The following is a 15,602-nucleotide window of genomic DNA, read 5'->3' as shown; positions in this document are numbered from 1 at the left end:
TGTTTTTGTTTTTTGAGGCAGGGTTTCTCTGTGTAGCCCCAACTGTCCTGGAACTCACTCTGTAGACCAGGCTGGCCTTGAACTCAGAAATTCTCCTGCCTCTGCCTCCTAAGTGCTGGGATTAAAGGCATGTGCCACCACTGCCAGGTGGAAGATCCACTTCTAATCTGTATCTTTGAGCTTGGAAAACATACCTTTAATCAGAATCTTTTAAGGTGTGAAGACTTACCTCTAATCTGGGTTATGCCCTCAGCTGGAAACCTTTATATAAGGACATTGAAGAAGGTAGCTTTTGCTATTTATCTTCTGGCTCTTTCCTCACTAGCAAGAGTCCATTTCTTCACTGGTATTAAAGTCTTCTTTGGGATTCTGGTATGTACTGAAAACCAACTGAGAAATCTACCCTTGTAGACTGAAAAACCTATTTAACTCTTGGACCTTCTGTTCATTGGCAGCCATTGTTGGATTAGCTATACCAGAGTCCGTAAGTCATTCTAACAAAATCTCTTTCTATATAGACACAGAGATTCATGCTATAAATTCTGTTACTCTAGAGAACCCTAACGCACAACTCTTAGAAACTCATGATTAATATTCTGTTTGTACATGTCCGTCTCATAACCAGGTAGATGTCAGCATACTTGATTGTTGGAGGTGTCCTACATTGCTCAAGAAAGATACTTCAATTCCAGGATACAGAAGGCTGATTCTAATGGATTGTGGGAAAATAACCGAGGTGTTTTCTTGGTGAAAAGACAGGCCTCTCTCTGTCCTGTTTTATCAATCAGCAAATATGTCCCATTTTAAATGATCTCTGAAGGGGTTAAGGGTTATAGTTCAGCTGGATTAGCACTTGCCCAACATGTGGAAGGCTCTAGATTTGAACCCCAGTAATGCAAAGCAAACAAAATCTAAAACAAATGATCACGAATGTCAATTGGGGAAGAAGTTGCTCATGGTTACTTCGCTGTTATTTTATGGTTGTTCTAACGTTGTGGTGTCATCCCATGAATACATACCAGTTGCCAGCAGAGGAGTTTACTCAGACCAGGAGAGGTGACAAGACTCTTTGGATTTATTATACACTATAGATACCTCATAAAGTAGACAAATATCACATACTCGCGAATTACATTCTTTCCTCTGGGGAAAGGAAGATTAGACCTAGAGACTTGCATACATGTGGCAAGGTACTACATGGCACTGAGGTACATGCTCAGCCCCCAGGTAGAATATTATCATCTTCCTTCCTCGTTTCGGGTACTGTACACTTACCTAGTAAACATCTGCATGAGTGACTCTTAACTGTTAGTTTACTCTGTTAGGTAGTTGTTCCAAGAGGTAAACATTGCCAGAGAAGCCAGAAATAAACAGTGCCTTATTTTACACCAAAATTACAAATGCCGAAAGGTGGTCTCAGCAAAGCGCTTTTGTTCCTGACACTTGGATTACTTTTTTTCCCTCCGAGGAGGTGAAACTTCGGGCTTCTCAAACTGCACTGCCCCACCATACCCCCTCACTTTGCTCCCCCCTACGTAGGAACTTTCGGTCAAAGCGCAGGTTGTAAACGTGTTGTGTTCCTCCATCAGTTGTTGTCAATGCACGGAGACAAACCAAGTCGTGATTCCGCACGGAGGTTACAAGGTTTTGGGAATCTTCCCAGGTGAAAAGCTTTGTCTCCCTGAGAAAGCTCTGCTTGACGGAACTCCCTCCTTCCAGTAGGAGGTAGCGTTGCCCTCCGCCGCAGCAGTCGAGAGGCGGCGGAGGCTGTCACGTGACCCCGCAGCCTCCACCCCCTCCCACCCCCCGGAGGGCGCTCTTGCGGAGATTTGCCTTACGTACGCAACGTCATGACGTAACACGTAGGGGCTGGCTAGCCGCCATCTTGCTTCTTTTTCCTCGCTCGTTCTCACCCTCTCAGGAGGTAGCGAAAGTGCTTTGGCGGTTTGGACGGCGGTGGCTCGGGCTTTCGGGACGGAGCGGCCCTGCGGACGGTCTCTCTCGAGGCAATCTGCCCTCCCCTGCCCCTGAGCCGTCCGGGGCGAGCCCCCTTGGAAGCGCGCAGACTTGGTTCTCTCAACCCTGGCGGGTAAGGAAGGAGAGCGAGGGCGTCCGGACCGTGAAGAGGCCCGATGGAGGAGGGAGGGAGGGCAGGCACGGGCGCTGGAGCCAGGCCTGCGGGCTCGCGGCGGCTCTCCCTGGGCTCCCGGCGTCGCGCTGTCGGCGGAGAGCCGGCGCGAGGGCCCCGTCGCCCATGTGCGCGGCGTATGGTGTGCTGCGGCGGGGCGGCCCTGCGCTGGCCGACCGAGCCTCCACCCGCGCGGGGAAGGCCTTGCGCGCGCCGTTTTTCCACGGCGGGAGGACGGTGCCCGGGGCGGCCCCGGGGGCTCTTAGTGCCTGCGGAGGCTCCCGTGGTGATGGCTGGCGTTCGCGGCCAGCGGTGTGTAGTCCGGGGCGCTCGTAGAGGCTCGACCGGGACCCAGGACCAACCAACCCCACTTCCGCTGGGGACAAGCCGAGCAACTTCTTGGAGGATTTGAGGAGTCGTTTCCTCCCGCTAGGCCGCTCCAGCCCCGCGTTTGTGGGAGTAGGGCCCGGCTGCTGCCTGATGTCTGAGAGAGCGTTTAGTATCTCTGGTTGCTAGGATTAGAGACCCTAGTTAAGACCGAAGAAAATAGCATGGGAGCCAGTGAGGACTCTTGCTTGGTTTTGCATCTAAGGACCGCTCGGATCTCTTTAAAGGGATGTATATTTGTTTGAAGTGTGTTCAAGATCTTTGGGGTGGGGGTGGGGGGTCCGACTTGCCTAGTAATTCCTGACTCTAAAACTACCCGGATTTCCGCATTGGCTGGTCTTCAACCTCGGTTCATAAATTCATACCCCAGCAGGATACTTAGAATTGTACAGTAGGCGGCCCTCCTGTTAGGGTTTCTCTTTGGGAATGCTTGCTTCATTGAGTGCTCAGTAGTCCATTCCCGCTAATAGACGTTATAGAGAGGGTGGTATGGAGCGGCCACACACGGCTGGCCTCTAGCATTTTTTAAAAGTAGATTTAAGCTTCCATGTTGGTCATTAAGATGCTGCTTTGGCTGGAGCCATTTTTAGGTGTGTGTCACAGATGCACTGCAGCATCTTTTCTGGCTGGCCCCAAATGCACTGAATCTCCAAAAATTAGAAATAGATTGAGTTTGCATATAGTAAAGTAGTGTTTATATGATTTTTCTGGGATGAATTTGTCAAAATAAGCTGTTTTTTGGGGTGGGGGATCTGTAGGTGTGTGTGAAGAACAGGATGCCAGCTGTTCTCTCATTACTTAACCTCTAACGTATGATCTCAAGGCCTTTACATACACTGTCCTTTTTTGATTCTGGTATTATAGGAAGGAGCTCTTACACTTGGTTTACAGATGAGGGCAAGATATTTGAGAGATGGAAGTAATTTGATCAAGGTCACAAATTTGTAGTGGTACTGTAGTAAAAGCCATACTTTAAACCTAGAGGGGATGCTCTGAGCTATGAAAGTGCTCATTTGGTCTTGTACATTTATAATTGCTGCTAAAATAAGGCACATTTTTAACTGGTAGTTTTTCTTTAGCTTGCTTTGGGTGTTTGAACATTGTTACATGTGAAGGTTAAAATGTTGGTTTGGTGACTAGGGAGACTAGGGGAAGACAGATGGGCTTGAGGCCAGCCTGGGCTGCATAGTGAGACCTGGTGAATGTTCAGTTGTTTTGTTTAAGAAATGATTGTGAGACCATCCCTTCATTTGTAAACTAAAGATGATAATATCTACCTCTCAGGCTTGCTGTAGAATTTAAGACTGAGTAATGCTCTTACTGTGGTTAGTGCATAGCAAAAGGACAGCTAAAGATGAAGGGAAAGCAGTAGAGTACTGGAAGAAGAAACTAGTCTTCAAGCAGTATAATCTGTTTGCAGAATAGCCTCAGTCTTTGGATCCGTAAGTAGTTTTCTTTTTCCTCTTCCACTCTTCTTTACATTTACATACTGAGCTTTATTTCATAAGAATTTCTCCTTTGTGCTCTGTATAGTAAATAACCCTGGCATCAGTTCTAGCTCAGAATGAAGTGCAGAATTTCTTCAATGTCTTTGACTATAATACTGTTTCCTTGAGTCTGCACTGCTCCCAAACCCCCACTTCCAGTTAGTAGTTAGCTAGGTGGTAGCTTTTTATGCAGTATATGTCATTCTGATTCTGTAAGTGTTCATCATTGATAAAATGCAAAAGAAGTGAATTACATACATGTTTAGGAAACTGAATCCTCTTGTATTGGGGGATGTTTGTTTTGAGACAAAGGCTCTCAATCAGAGCCATGGCTGTTCTGGAGTTCTGTAGCTCAGGCTTTGGCCTCAAAGTCAAGAGATCCTCCTGTCTCAGACTCCTGGGTGCTGAGATTAAAGGTGAGCGCTACCATGCCCAGCAGAAAGCATCCTACAGTGAAAGCAGCCTGCAGTTAATACCCAAGTTTTGAGTTCTGACCAAAACACTTGACTTCAGAAAAGCAGGACTTGTCTGTTGCCTTAGAGTGAAGTGACACAGTGAGTTAATTGTTACTAAGAAACTCTGAGTTAATGTTGGTTTCCTGAGTCATAGCATTTTTAGGTCAGTGATGCCATATATGTATCAATCAGCTTCTTTGTGGATCTAAGTATTCTTTAGTGTCACTTGTGTTTTCCTTCTAGAGCTAACTATAAACTTGTCTTTGTACCACTTACCGTTTTATTCTAGAGTTTAGCAGCAGGACAGTCATGTTTAGTAGCCTGTGTCTATTTGCTAGAAGAGTAGAAGAGCCAATCAAATGAGGTTATTACTGAAGTTCAACAAGCAACTTTTGTTTCATTGGCAGATACTGGCATTTATTACCTAGGATACTAAAACTATTACTGCCAGTGTATTGGATTCACCCTTAGAGGAACTACTGGGTGCTGAATATTAAAGGAAGGCCCAACTAGCATATATAGAGAGCATTACTAGTATTTTTAAAAACTGTTATCCAGGAAGCCAGGTCATGGTAGCCATCTTTAATCCTGACACTGAGGCAGAGGCAGGCTGAACTGTATGAGTTCAAGGACAGCCTGGGCTACATACACAAAGAAGCCCTGTCTCACAAAACTGCTGTCTAGGAATTTCTGTTTTCCCAGTTAGTCTTCCTTTCCTGGGCCTTTTCCATGGTTCTCTCACTTAGCTTCTATGGTGGGTGTCCTAGTTTATTTACATTGAGTGGTTAGAAATACCAAAGAATGCATCCTCAAATACGGTTAAGTGAGACAGTACTCATTGTGAGGCTGATTTGCATCACATTTTTCTGGTTTTATTTGAGACTGGTTCTAACTGGCTTAGAAGTCGTTGTGTAGACTAGGCTGCCCTTGAACTCACTTATTGGCCTACTACCTCTGCCTCCCCAGAGCTGGAATTAAAAGCTTGTAGCCAGCTGGGCGGTGGCAGAGCACGCACGCCCTTAATCCCAGCGCTTGGGAGGCGGGGGCAGGCGGATTTCTGAGTTTGGGGACAGCCAGGGCTATACAGAGAAACCCTTCTTGGGAAAAAAAAAGAAAAGCTTGTGGCCCCATAGCTGGCTTAATTTTCAGAGGAGTGTGGCTTTGTTTCTTATTACCAAGATATTTAGTCTTAAAGAAGAATAGTTAGAGTTACCAAGAGCAGGGTGTGGTGCTGTTAATCTTAGCATGTCTGACGCAGAACTCTCTTGAGTTCCAGGCTTCCCAGGACTGCAAGGTATGTGTTAGTGGGGGTTACCATAGAACTGCAGAGAGCTTTTGTGTGGCATCATGAGGCTTAGGTTTAGACCCCAATACTGCCCCTCACACCACAGAAAGCTCCCTTATAATCTTAGGATTAATACCTGAGGATGGAAATAAAGGCATGTGATATACTAGAGAAAACTCGGTGTAGAAAAATATATACACTCACAGAAAAAAAATGTATCATGTCTGGTTAATTATGATAAAGAAAGACATTATGGCTAGAAGATAAAAACTAATTGTGGTGCAGAAAAGGTGACTCAGTGAGTTAGAGTGCTTGCTGTGAAAGCAGGAGAACCTGGGTTCAAATCTCCAGCACTCATGAACATCCATTTGCTACACGGGCCTGTAACCCAGAGTAAGCTTCCAGTTCAGTGAGAGACTCTTAAAAACAAGGTATAGAGTCTTAGAGGACTCCTGACATTTTCTGGTCTCTGAATATAGGCACATCCACACAAATATCAATAATTGTAATTTTCTTACTGTGTGTGTGTTTGTGTGTTCCTAAGTTTCACACCATAGCTCAGAGCTTGGCCTCAAACTCCTACCTTAGCCTCCCTGGTGCTAACATTACAGGCATTTGCAGTCATCCTTGACTGAGGTTTTTTGAGTGTTGTGCTTGAGGCAGAGGTTCGTTATATAGCTAAACTGCCCTTTAATCCACATCCTGCTGTCTCAGCTTTCCAAGTACTGGGGTTATAGGTGTATTCTAGAGTTAGGGTTGGTCAGTCTTGCACATGCTTGACAACTATTCTACCTCCAAGCTATATCCTAATTCCTATTCCTTTTTAATATTTGTCAAGGATTCTACCCAGCCCTAGGCTAAGACTGCCTGGGGAGGTGGGGCACTACAGTAAACTTTAGAGGAGGATTCTTCCATTACAACACTAGAAAACTTTTTCTCTTAAGTTGATTGTTATGATTACCTGCCTAATAAGTTTTGGTTTTTGTCTTCAACCCACGTGTTAATACTTTATTTTCCTGTTTCCACGCCCTGACCCCACCTGTGTCTCTTTGTGTATTCGAGTTGCTTCAGATTTGTCATCCATCCTTTTAAACCTCAGGCATCAGAGTACTGGTGAATTTACTTTTAAGTAAATTTGAAATTAAAATGTACATGATTATTATTTGGTGATAAGATTTTTAAAACCATCTAATATGTTTTAAAATAAACATGTAAACTCTTAAATTCTAATCTGTGGCCACTTCAAATTAGCATTCCACCAGTCTGTCTTTCCATCCATTGGAACATAACTGGATAAGATCAAGCAACAGTTGCAGGTAATGAAGGCCAAAACTGGTTAAAAGCCTAGAATGGAATAGATTCATGAAACAGGAAAAGACAGCATTGCAGAAAAGGATGCAAACTAGTCCTAACAGGTACTTGACAATTGTACTAGGATGTCAACAAGAGAATTACGAGAGTAATTAAGCAAAGCTACTACAGAAATGAGGCAGAAGGGCATAGTATAAGTAGAAGGATTACTAAAGTTCAGTGTAAGAAACATTTCTTAAATCTGTGATAAACAGCCTCTGACTGAGGTGACATATCCTTGGTGACCCCAAAAGACTTTTAAGTCAAGTACTGGGGGTGGAAGGTTAAGAGGCAGGGTGGTGGGAAAAAGTAGTGAAACCTTGAGTTTCGGGTGTTTGTATACTTGAACTCTGAACTGTAAGTATTTGAACTTAGGGTTAGTTCTTTGCAGTTTGTATCAGCTGTCAAGTTCAGGTCTGATCTCTTGACTTTACAAAGAGACCATTAAATGTGTTTTCTATATCTTTTGAACTTAATATTCCATGGTACCACATGTCATCAGTCTTGCCTTTATTTATTTATTTGCCTATTTATTTTGGGATTTGGAGGTGGGTCTCTGTAGCCATGGCTGTCCTGGAACTCACTGTGTTGACCAGGTTGGCCTCAGTCTCACAGAGATCAGCATGCCCCTTGTCTTCTGGGATCAAAGGTAGGGGCTACTGTGTCTAGCTTTAGCCGTATTCAAAGTACAATCATGGAAGATTAGGTTTAAAAAAAAAAAATCACTCTGGCAGACAGGCAGGTGGTGCTCTGTGAGTTTCAAGCCAGCCAGGTCTTCAGAGAGTTCCAGTTCAGGTACGGCATACATATCGTGAGATCCCATCTCAAACAAGTCACTAAATTTTTGAGTCTGAAGAAAAGAGATATTAATTTGTCTTCCTTCCTCTTTCCAGCAGGTAATTTGTAAAAGTAAAGGACTGCTGTTGTGGTTCTGTGGTCAGTGCAGTGCACAAAGGTACTAGGATGAAAAAGATAACAAGAACTTAAGTGTAGCCCATCTTCCAGTTATGTGCTCTTTTAAAGATATCAGCTTCTGGCCGATAGAACTCCCATTATTTCCAGAAAGATACATTTTCCTATTTATTCAAAGGCTTTGTAGAGGCCTTTAGAACATCAGAACAGGCTGGAGACATGGATCAGTGGCTAAGAACACTTGTGCTTTTACCGAGGAGTCAGGTTTGGTTCTCAGCATCCACATGGTGGCTCACAAGTGTCTATAACTCCAGTTCCATGTTTTTCTTTTTTCTTTTTCTTTTTCTTTTTTTTTTTTTTTGGGGGGGGGGGGTTGAGACAGGGTTTCTCTGTATAGCCCTGGCTGTCCTAGAACTCACTTTGTAGACCAGGCTGGCCTCGAACTCAGAAATCCGCCTGCCTCTGCCTCCCTAGTGCTGGGATCAAAGGCATGCGCCACCATGCCCGGCCTCCAGTTCCATTTTTAATGCATGTTAAAGATGTATATTAAGGCCATGCAGACATGGTAGTGCACGCCTTTAGTCCCAGCACTCAAGAGGCAGAGACTGGCCTATGAGTTTGAGGATAGCCAGGGCACAGAGAAACCTTGTCTCTATGAAACCACCCCCCCCCCAAAAAAAAAGATGGATATTATAACTTACTAAATATTTTTAGTATAAATGAAAAATGGTGTATTGAATACCATTTTATCAAAGAAGTAAGAGCATTTCAAGAATTATTATTTAGCTAGGCAATCATGGCACATCTTTAATCTCAGCACTCGAGACAGGTAGGCAAATCTCTGTTCGAAGCCAGCCTTGTCTTTCTTAGTAAGTTCCAAGACAATACTGGAAAACCTTGTCTCAAAAACAAAAGCAGAAAGAGTTCTTATTTAATACAATTTTATCTTCAAACTTTTTGTTTGAATTAAAGTTTTGATTTTTTTTTTTCAAAATATGACTTTTGTCTGGTAGTCTAATTCAAGAATCTGCTTTGAGAATTTAAATTTTTTTAGATCAAATCAAAGAAGCATAGGATGGGAGGTCTAGAAGAGCTGTTGAAAGTTAGGAAAGTGGATCATACAAATTTTAGTTTAAAAGTGGGAAAAGAAAGCTGAATGCGTCTTCATGCCCAGGAGAGAGTGAGTCACTGCTGGCTATAGGTCAGCCTGGGCTACTTAATAAGTGACTTTCTCTTAAAACAGAAATAAAAGAGCATTTCTGGTCAGGTTGTAGAAAGACAAAACATCTTCCAAGGCAAGAGGCGTATTCTGACACTTTGAAGATGAAAAAGGAAGGTGACATGTATGTAATATGTATGGCAAATTTGAACATGGAAAGAATGAAAGTTAGAAAGTGTAAGGGAGGAATGCACAGTCATTCTCTTTAATGTTTGAAGACCAACATTTCAATGATATTGGAAGAGTTACTAATTTAGGGGAAGGATGCTATCCTTAAAATTCCAGCCCCTGCTGGGCGTGGTGGCACATGCCTTTAATCCCAGCACTCGGGAGGCAGAGGCAGGCAGATTTCTGAGTTCGAGGCCAGCCTGGTCTACAAAGTGAGTTCCAGAACAGTCAGGGCTATACAGAGAAACCCTGTCTCAAAAAACAAAACAAAAAAAACAACAACAACAACAACAAAAAATTCCAGCCCCTACTGTAACCCTTTAGTTATATGGAAGATGGAGAAGGAGGATGCACATTGTAAAATAATTCTTTTTTTCCTCATAGCTGTCAACATTTTGGCCCTCCCTTTTTACTGAGGTCATCTCTCACTGATCTCATCAGTTCATTGTTTGACTAGCCAGAAAACCCCTGTCTATCTCCTCAGCTTAGGATTTAGGTGCTCCACCTCACCCCCACCTCTGTGCATCCCAGTCCTCATATTCTCATTCATGTTTACAAAGTCCATTTTCCCATTACGCTCTCTCTCTCTCTTCAGCTCTAGAACAGGGCTTTTTAACCTTTCCACATGCAACTTTTTGTCTGTCTGTGTGTGTGTGTGTGTGTGTGTGTGTGTGTGTGTGTGTGTGTGTGTTCCAGGTATATGAAATATACAAATTAAATATTTAGTGATTATGAATTTATTTTAATACAGTTCTTTTGATATTTTACTTTTTGGAGATAAAAACTTTACAGATGATTGCTTGTTGAAGTGTTTGATTTGCCAAATGTAAAAATCAAGCATTTTTCAAAGAGTGACTGGTACAGTGCAGAAAATGACATTTTGCATATCCGAAGTTAGAAATTTGTAGGAATTGTATTGTAAACTGGAATGAGCTTGACAAAGTCATCAACTTGAGAAGCAATTTTAAAATCAAGCAGTATAGCATAATACAGTCCAAAAGTAAACTAATTCGATATATGCCGAGGAATATTGCTTTTCCATAATTAAACCATTACCTTTCTATACAAGTAAAAAACGCTATATATACAGTACAACACTGAAATTCATAGCACACAGGCTTCACCAATATTAATCAAGGTGTTATAGGCTGCATTGTTGCATGGCATAGGGGTGTACCCAGTGAAGTTGTCCAAACAACATGGTTGAGTGCTTCCAGAAATGCTTTGAAATCATTGTAGGATTGCAAGTTCAGAAGCCCTTTACTGTTAACTACATTTTATGTCATGACCCACATAAGGAGCTTAGTCTTTCCACAGTGTGTTTGTTTGTTCTGTTTTTTTTTTTTTTTTTTTTTTTTTTTTTACAAAAGATTTACTAGCTAGATTGTTTTTCTAATTTTAAAGGGTTTTCTCTGTTCTGGAAACAATTCCTTTGTTTTGTTTGAGTTTTGGTCTCATAATCCAGGTTGGGCTTAAACTCTTGAAACCCCCACTTCCATCTTACAAGTGCTGGGATTATAGGCATGTACCACCATACCCAGCAATGTTATTTCCAGTTATGACCTGACAGTTATTTGTATTACACCTTGTTTTATAAGAAATGATAATTTTTGATATTTTAGAGGCCTTCAGCATAATGTGGTACATTCTTAGCTTTGCTATTATAGAAACAAATGTAATTTAAAACCATTTGATGTTTTCTGTACAGAGAAATGAACACTTGAGATTGTGGACAGGACAGTTGCTCTGATCTGATCACTGCATACTATGGGTATATTTTATATATATCGCACACATTAAGTGAGTTGTGACATCATGCCTCAAGTATATACTTGTGTTAATCAAAATGTGTAAAATTGTAGGATATCATTTTAGACATTCAAATTACTAATTGGGTGCAATGGGCGTAAGACCTTAGAAGTTGGGCAATATAATAGCTTGCTTTTTTTACTTGGAAGCCACCTGTGATTGAGAGGTTGTGATTGATAGGTTACCATAGTCAATCTTTAAATAAGATGTATATGGTAAGGTATTTCCATATCCCGAACTGCAAGTACCATAATAGCATTAAAACTTTATTCCCCTTCCATCATTTCTTTTCAGAGCTCTTTTTTCTAAGAAGCTGGTAGATTATTTTTATGTGAGCTATATATGTCACTCTTGGATATCCCCCACTCCACCCCCACAGACACACAATGAAGAAAATTATGGGAGGAGGGAAAGGTGCCCATCATATAGGAGTAGGGAGAGCTCAGTTCGCTTGTTTCCTAGATTGACCCTCATAGAAACAAACACAATAGCAAATTTACAAAGTTTATGATCGGCATAGGTTATAAGCTGGCCAGGGCGGAGCCTGCAGTAGAACTAGCCAAACTTTAAAAAGTTCAGTAGAATAGTTAAAATTCCAGATCTGTGCATTACATTTTTATTTTATTTAATTTTGGTTTTTTGAGACAGGGTTTCTCTGCTCTGGCTGTCCTGGAACTCACTCTGTAGACCAGGCTGGCCTTGAACTCAGAAATTCACCTGCCTCTGCCTTCAAGTGCTGCAATAAAGGCATGTAACACCACAGCACATTAGATTTTTATTAATGCAACAATGTATAAAGAAATTTATGTTTGTGAGGAGATAGTTTTGGAGGCTCTACCTGTGAAACCCAGTTTGGTTTCCCTTCTCTTGGCCATAGGCAATCCTCCTGCCATAGCCACCTGAGTAGCTAGGATTATAGACTCCTGCCACATGAGAGGAAATTATGTTTCTAAATTGTGGCTATATAGTTATTCTTAAATACTTTAAAAGGTGGAGATCTTATCTTATGGAACCATTAGTATACTGTTGCTCTTTCAGATATGGTTATGATTTTATTTGTTGTGTCTGCTTTCCAGCTTTATCCAAGTTTTAAACGAGACAGAAAAGAATAAGATACAGCAGGTGATTTAGGTCATGCTGGTCATCAGATAACTCCTGCTCAAAGCAAACTCCATAAATGGCCAAGTCCTCTAACATAATAAAGTGGCATAATAAAGGTCAGAAACATCACCTACATAATGTGAAGGTGAGACCAACTTAAACTGCATTAGACCCAGTTTCAAATAAATTAGCATGATGTCCACATATATAACCAGTGCATGGCTCTCATATACTGGTATGCCATCATTAGATGGCTTACCACATCTAAACAACGTAAATGCTACATAAATAGTTATGCTGTATTGATGGTTTTTTGTGGCTTTTTAAAAAAGGTGTTTATAGTTTTTTTAAAAAAATATTTCCTATCAAAAAATTGGTTTGTGGGTTCTGTACTTCATTCATATCTTAAAGTGGTTTTCCACTTTTTTGTATTTAGGGGGTGTTAAGCCTGGCACTTACTTGAGTAATGCTTCAAAAACAGAATATTGAGGAATTAAGTAACTTTCTAGAAGGTTTATATTTCGTGAATACCTTGAAACTAGGATGGCTTGGGGTGGTGAATGTTTGGTCATAATTAAATTTGGCATTTTAATTAAAATTGTAGTAATAAAGTACTGTGTTCTAGACTTAGTACACCAATCATTCCCTGCCCCCAATATAACTAGGTGGCTTATACAACAGAAATTTTTTTTTGGGGGGGGGGGGTTTCGAGACAGGGTTTCTCTGTATAGCTCTGGCTGTCCTGGAACTCACTTGGTAGACCAGGCTAGCCTCGAACTCAGAAATCCGCCTGCCTCTGCCTTCCGAGTGCTGGGATTAAAGGCCTGCGCCACCAGGCCCGGCCAGAAATTTATTTCTCAAAGCAGTGGAGACTGGAAGCCTAAGTTGCTAACATGGTTTGTCTTGCTTCCCTTCTTACACATGAGCGTTTTCCAGTGTTCTCCCACAACAGAGAGTGAGCTCTCTTGTCCCTTATAAGAATGTTCATGAGTTTTATGCCATCATCTGTGTTTCTAAATACCATCACCTCTGGGTTAGGGCTTCATAATTTCAGGTTACACAAATTCCTCTTATAATCTGTGGTGCTTTTTATGTTATTTTACTTGAAAATAACATTTCTGTGCAGGTGAGCATATTTATTTAATGGAGGCATCACTTAGTGCTCATAATGATTTGGTGTTCTATATTGTAGTACAATGTGAGGAAGAAAGCATCAGCTATTTAGAATTTCTTTAAATAACATGTTACTTAATTTAAAATATTTATTTCCTTAATGAAAATTGTTGTAATAAAATTATCTTGGACACTTCTTTTGAGGCACACCTGAATTAATATTGATGCCACTGTTTTCAAGCTTTATGGGTTTTTTGTTAACTTTATTCATTTATAAATTTTAATGTTTAGACTTTTAAGTACTTCTGAGACCCAGTCCGGTAATTTTATATTTTGTATGCCAAAACCTTAGCTTTTTGAAAGGTGGATCCCAAAATACATTGCTAAATTAGAATATAGTTCAGTAATGTTTATAAGTGATTCTCCTTGTATCTCTGCTGCCTCGTGGTCAGGAAGTCCTGGAGGGAGACTAGTGCCTAGTATTTGCTGAACCTGAAAACTTCCTTAAGCTGCAGTTGCTGTGCTGGCCTCCTAGGACGTTCAGCAGCTGGTCCTGTCACCTTCCAGTGCTGCGGATCCATCCCAGAGCCTTGTGCTTGCGAGGCAAGCCACATCTTCTCTCTGATGAAATCCTGTCTTCTGTAATTTACATCTCAGTGCTCATTGGTCCTTACAGCCCAACATCTCCCAAAGGGGAAAAACAAAACTCACAAAACAACAGTGAATCTACATGTCTCAGGNCAATNNGTCCCCCACAGCTAGAGCACAGGACTCTTTTGCCTTGGAGGTGTAGCCTTGAACTCCACATTGAAGATCATTCTGCAAGCTGTGTGGAAGACCAGTATAGTAATCAAGGTTTCAGGGAATATTCAGAGTTCACGAAGCATCTTAAAACAGAGATTTCTGATTAGACCTGGTGTGATTATGGATCATGTGGAGACTCAAGTGGAAAGACTTTCAGTGGTGAGCAGGGGAACTAAGATAATCCTCCAGGGGAACTCTCCTCTCTAACAGAGGTTGTGAGCTTGTGAGCTCCGTGTTTCTTGGGACAGGAGAACTATAAACTGTCCACACCACTGGAAATTGGAATTTCCCTGTCTTGAGTGTTGCATGAAACTTCAGTCTTCTTGTTTTCTTATCTCAAAGCACGTATCCCCTGCTCTCTACCCACTTTTCTGTGCAGAAGGGGAAGCTATGGAGGAAGTCTCCCTCTCAGAGCCTTGACTAAGGGACCCTCAAGTCCTTCTGCAGGGCAGTGAGAGCTCAAGGCCCTTTTTGTGTGACCTTCAGTGTCTGTGACTTTTAGTCAGCAGCAGACAATGCCCAAGACCGTATAAACCCTGACAAGTGACCCTGTGTTTGGTAGAGGCTGAAAGAAAAGAAAAAACATGTCTGAATGGGTTGCATTGGGCAGGGCTGGGGGGTTTGGGGATAAGATGAGCAAAATATAAAAAACAGAAATGTGATATGCTGTGGTTTGAATGTAAATGTCTCTTGTGCCCAACAGATGGCACTGTGTGGGAATTTCAGGTGGTAGNGGCTTGCTTGAGGCCAGGGACATGGTCCATCCTGGGTGAGCCTTAAGGCATTATAGCAGGGTCCCACTTTCTGTCTGATCTGGTCTCTACTTCCTGTTTCTAGATGCAGTGTGACCACAGCTTTCATCCCTTTGGTGAACAACTTTCTTGCAGCTGTGGTTAATCAAGCTCCCCAGCACTTTAGGTTGCCTTTTTCTCAAGTATTTTTGTCACAGCAAGAGAGCTAACCAATGCCTTACCTTGACTGCCACGTGAGTTAGTGTTTAATGAACAAATAGGTGGAGAGAATTCTTTTTTTTTTTAACATATTTTCTTTATTTACATTTCCAATATTATCCCCTTTCCTAGTTTCCTCTCTGAAAATCCCCTATCTCCTCCCCCCTCCCCCTGCACCCCAACCCACCCACTCTCATTCCTGGTCCTGGCATTCCCCTATATTGGGGTGTAGAGCCATTACAGGACTAAGGGCCTCTCCTCCCAATGATGACCGACTAGGCCATCCTCTGCTACATATATAGCTAGAGCCACAAGTTCCACCATGTGTTTTCTTTGATTGGTTGTATAATTCCAAGGAGCTCTGAGGGTACTGGTGAGTTCGTATTGATGCTCCTTCTATGGGGCTTCAGTTGCCTTCAGCTCCCTGGGTATTT

General features: G+C 42.0%; 1 protein-coding gene across 6 annotated transcripts in view; it reads left to right on the top strand.

The window, feature by feature from the left end:
- The first annotated feature begins 1,867 nt into the window (after positions 1–1,867).
- Prrc2c (proline rich coiled-coil 2C) overlaps positions 1,868–15,602 on the top strand; it is a 66,356-nt gene continuing 52,621 nt past the window's right edge. For all 6 annotated transcript variants that reach the window (XM_029539237.1, XM_029539234.1, XM_029539236.1 and 3 more), the window contains exon 1: positions 1,868–2,089. The gene's annotated coding sequence lies outside the window, so the exon portion shown is untranslated. The remainder of the gene's footprint in view (positions 2,090–15,602) is intronic.

This window comes from Mus pahari, chromosome 5, assembly GCF_900095145.1.
Source record: "Mus pahari chromosome 5, PAHARI_EIJ_v1.1, whole genome shotgun sequence".
In the NCBI taxonomy this organism is placed as follows: Eukaryota; Metazoa; Chordata; class Mammalia; order Rodentia; family Muridae; genus Mus; species Mus pahari.
Note: the sequence above shows the minus strand (reverse complement) of the source record. Positions and strands in the feature narration are given on the sequence as shown.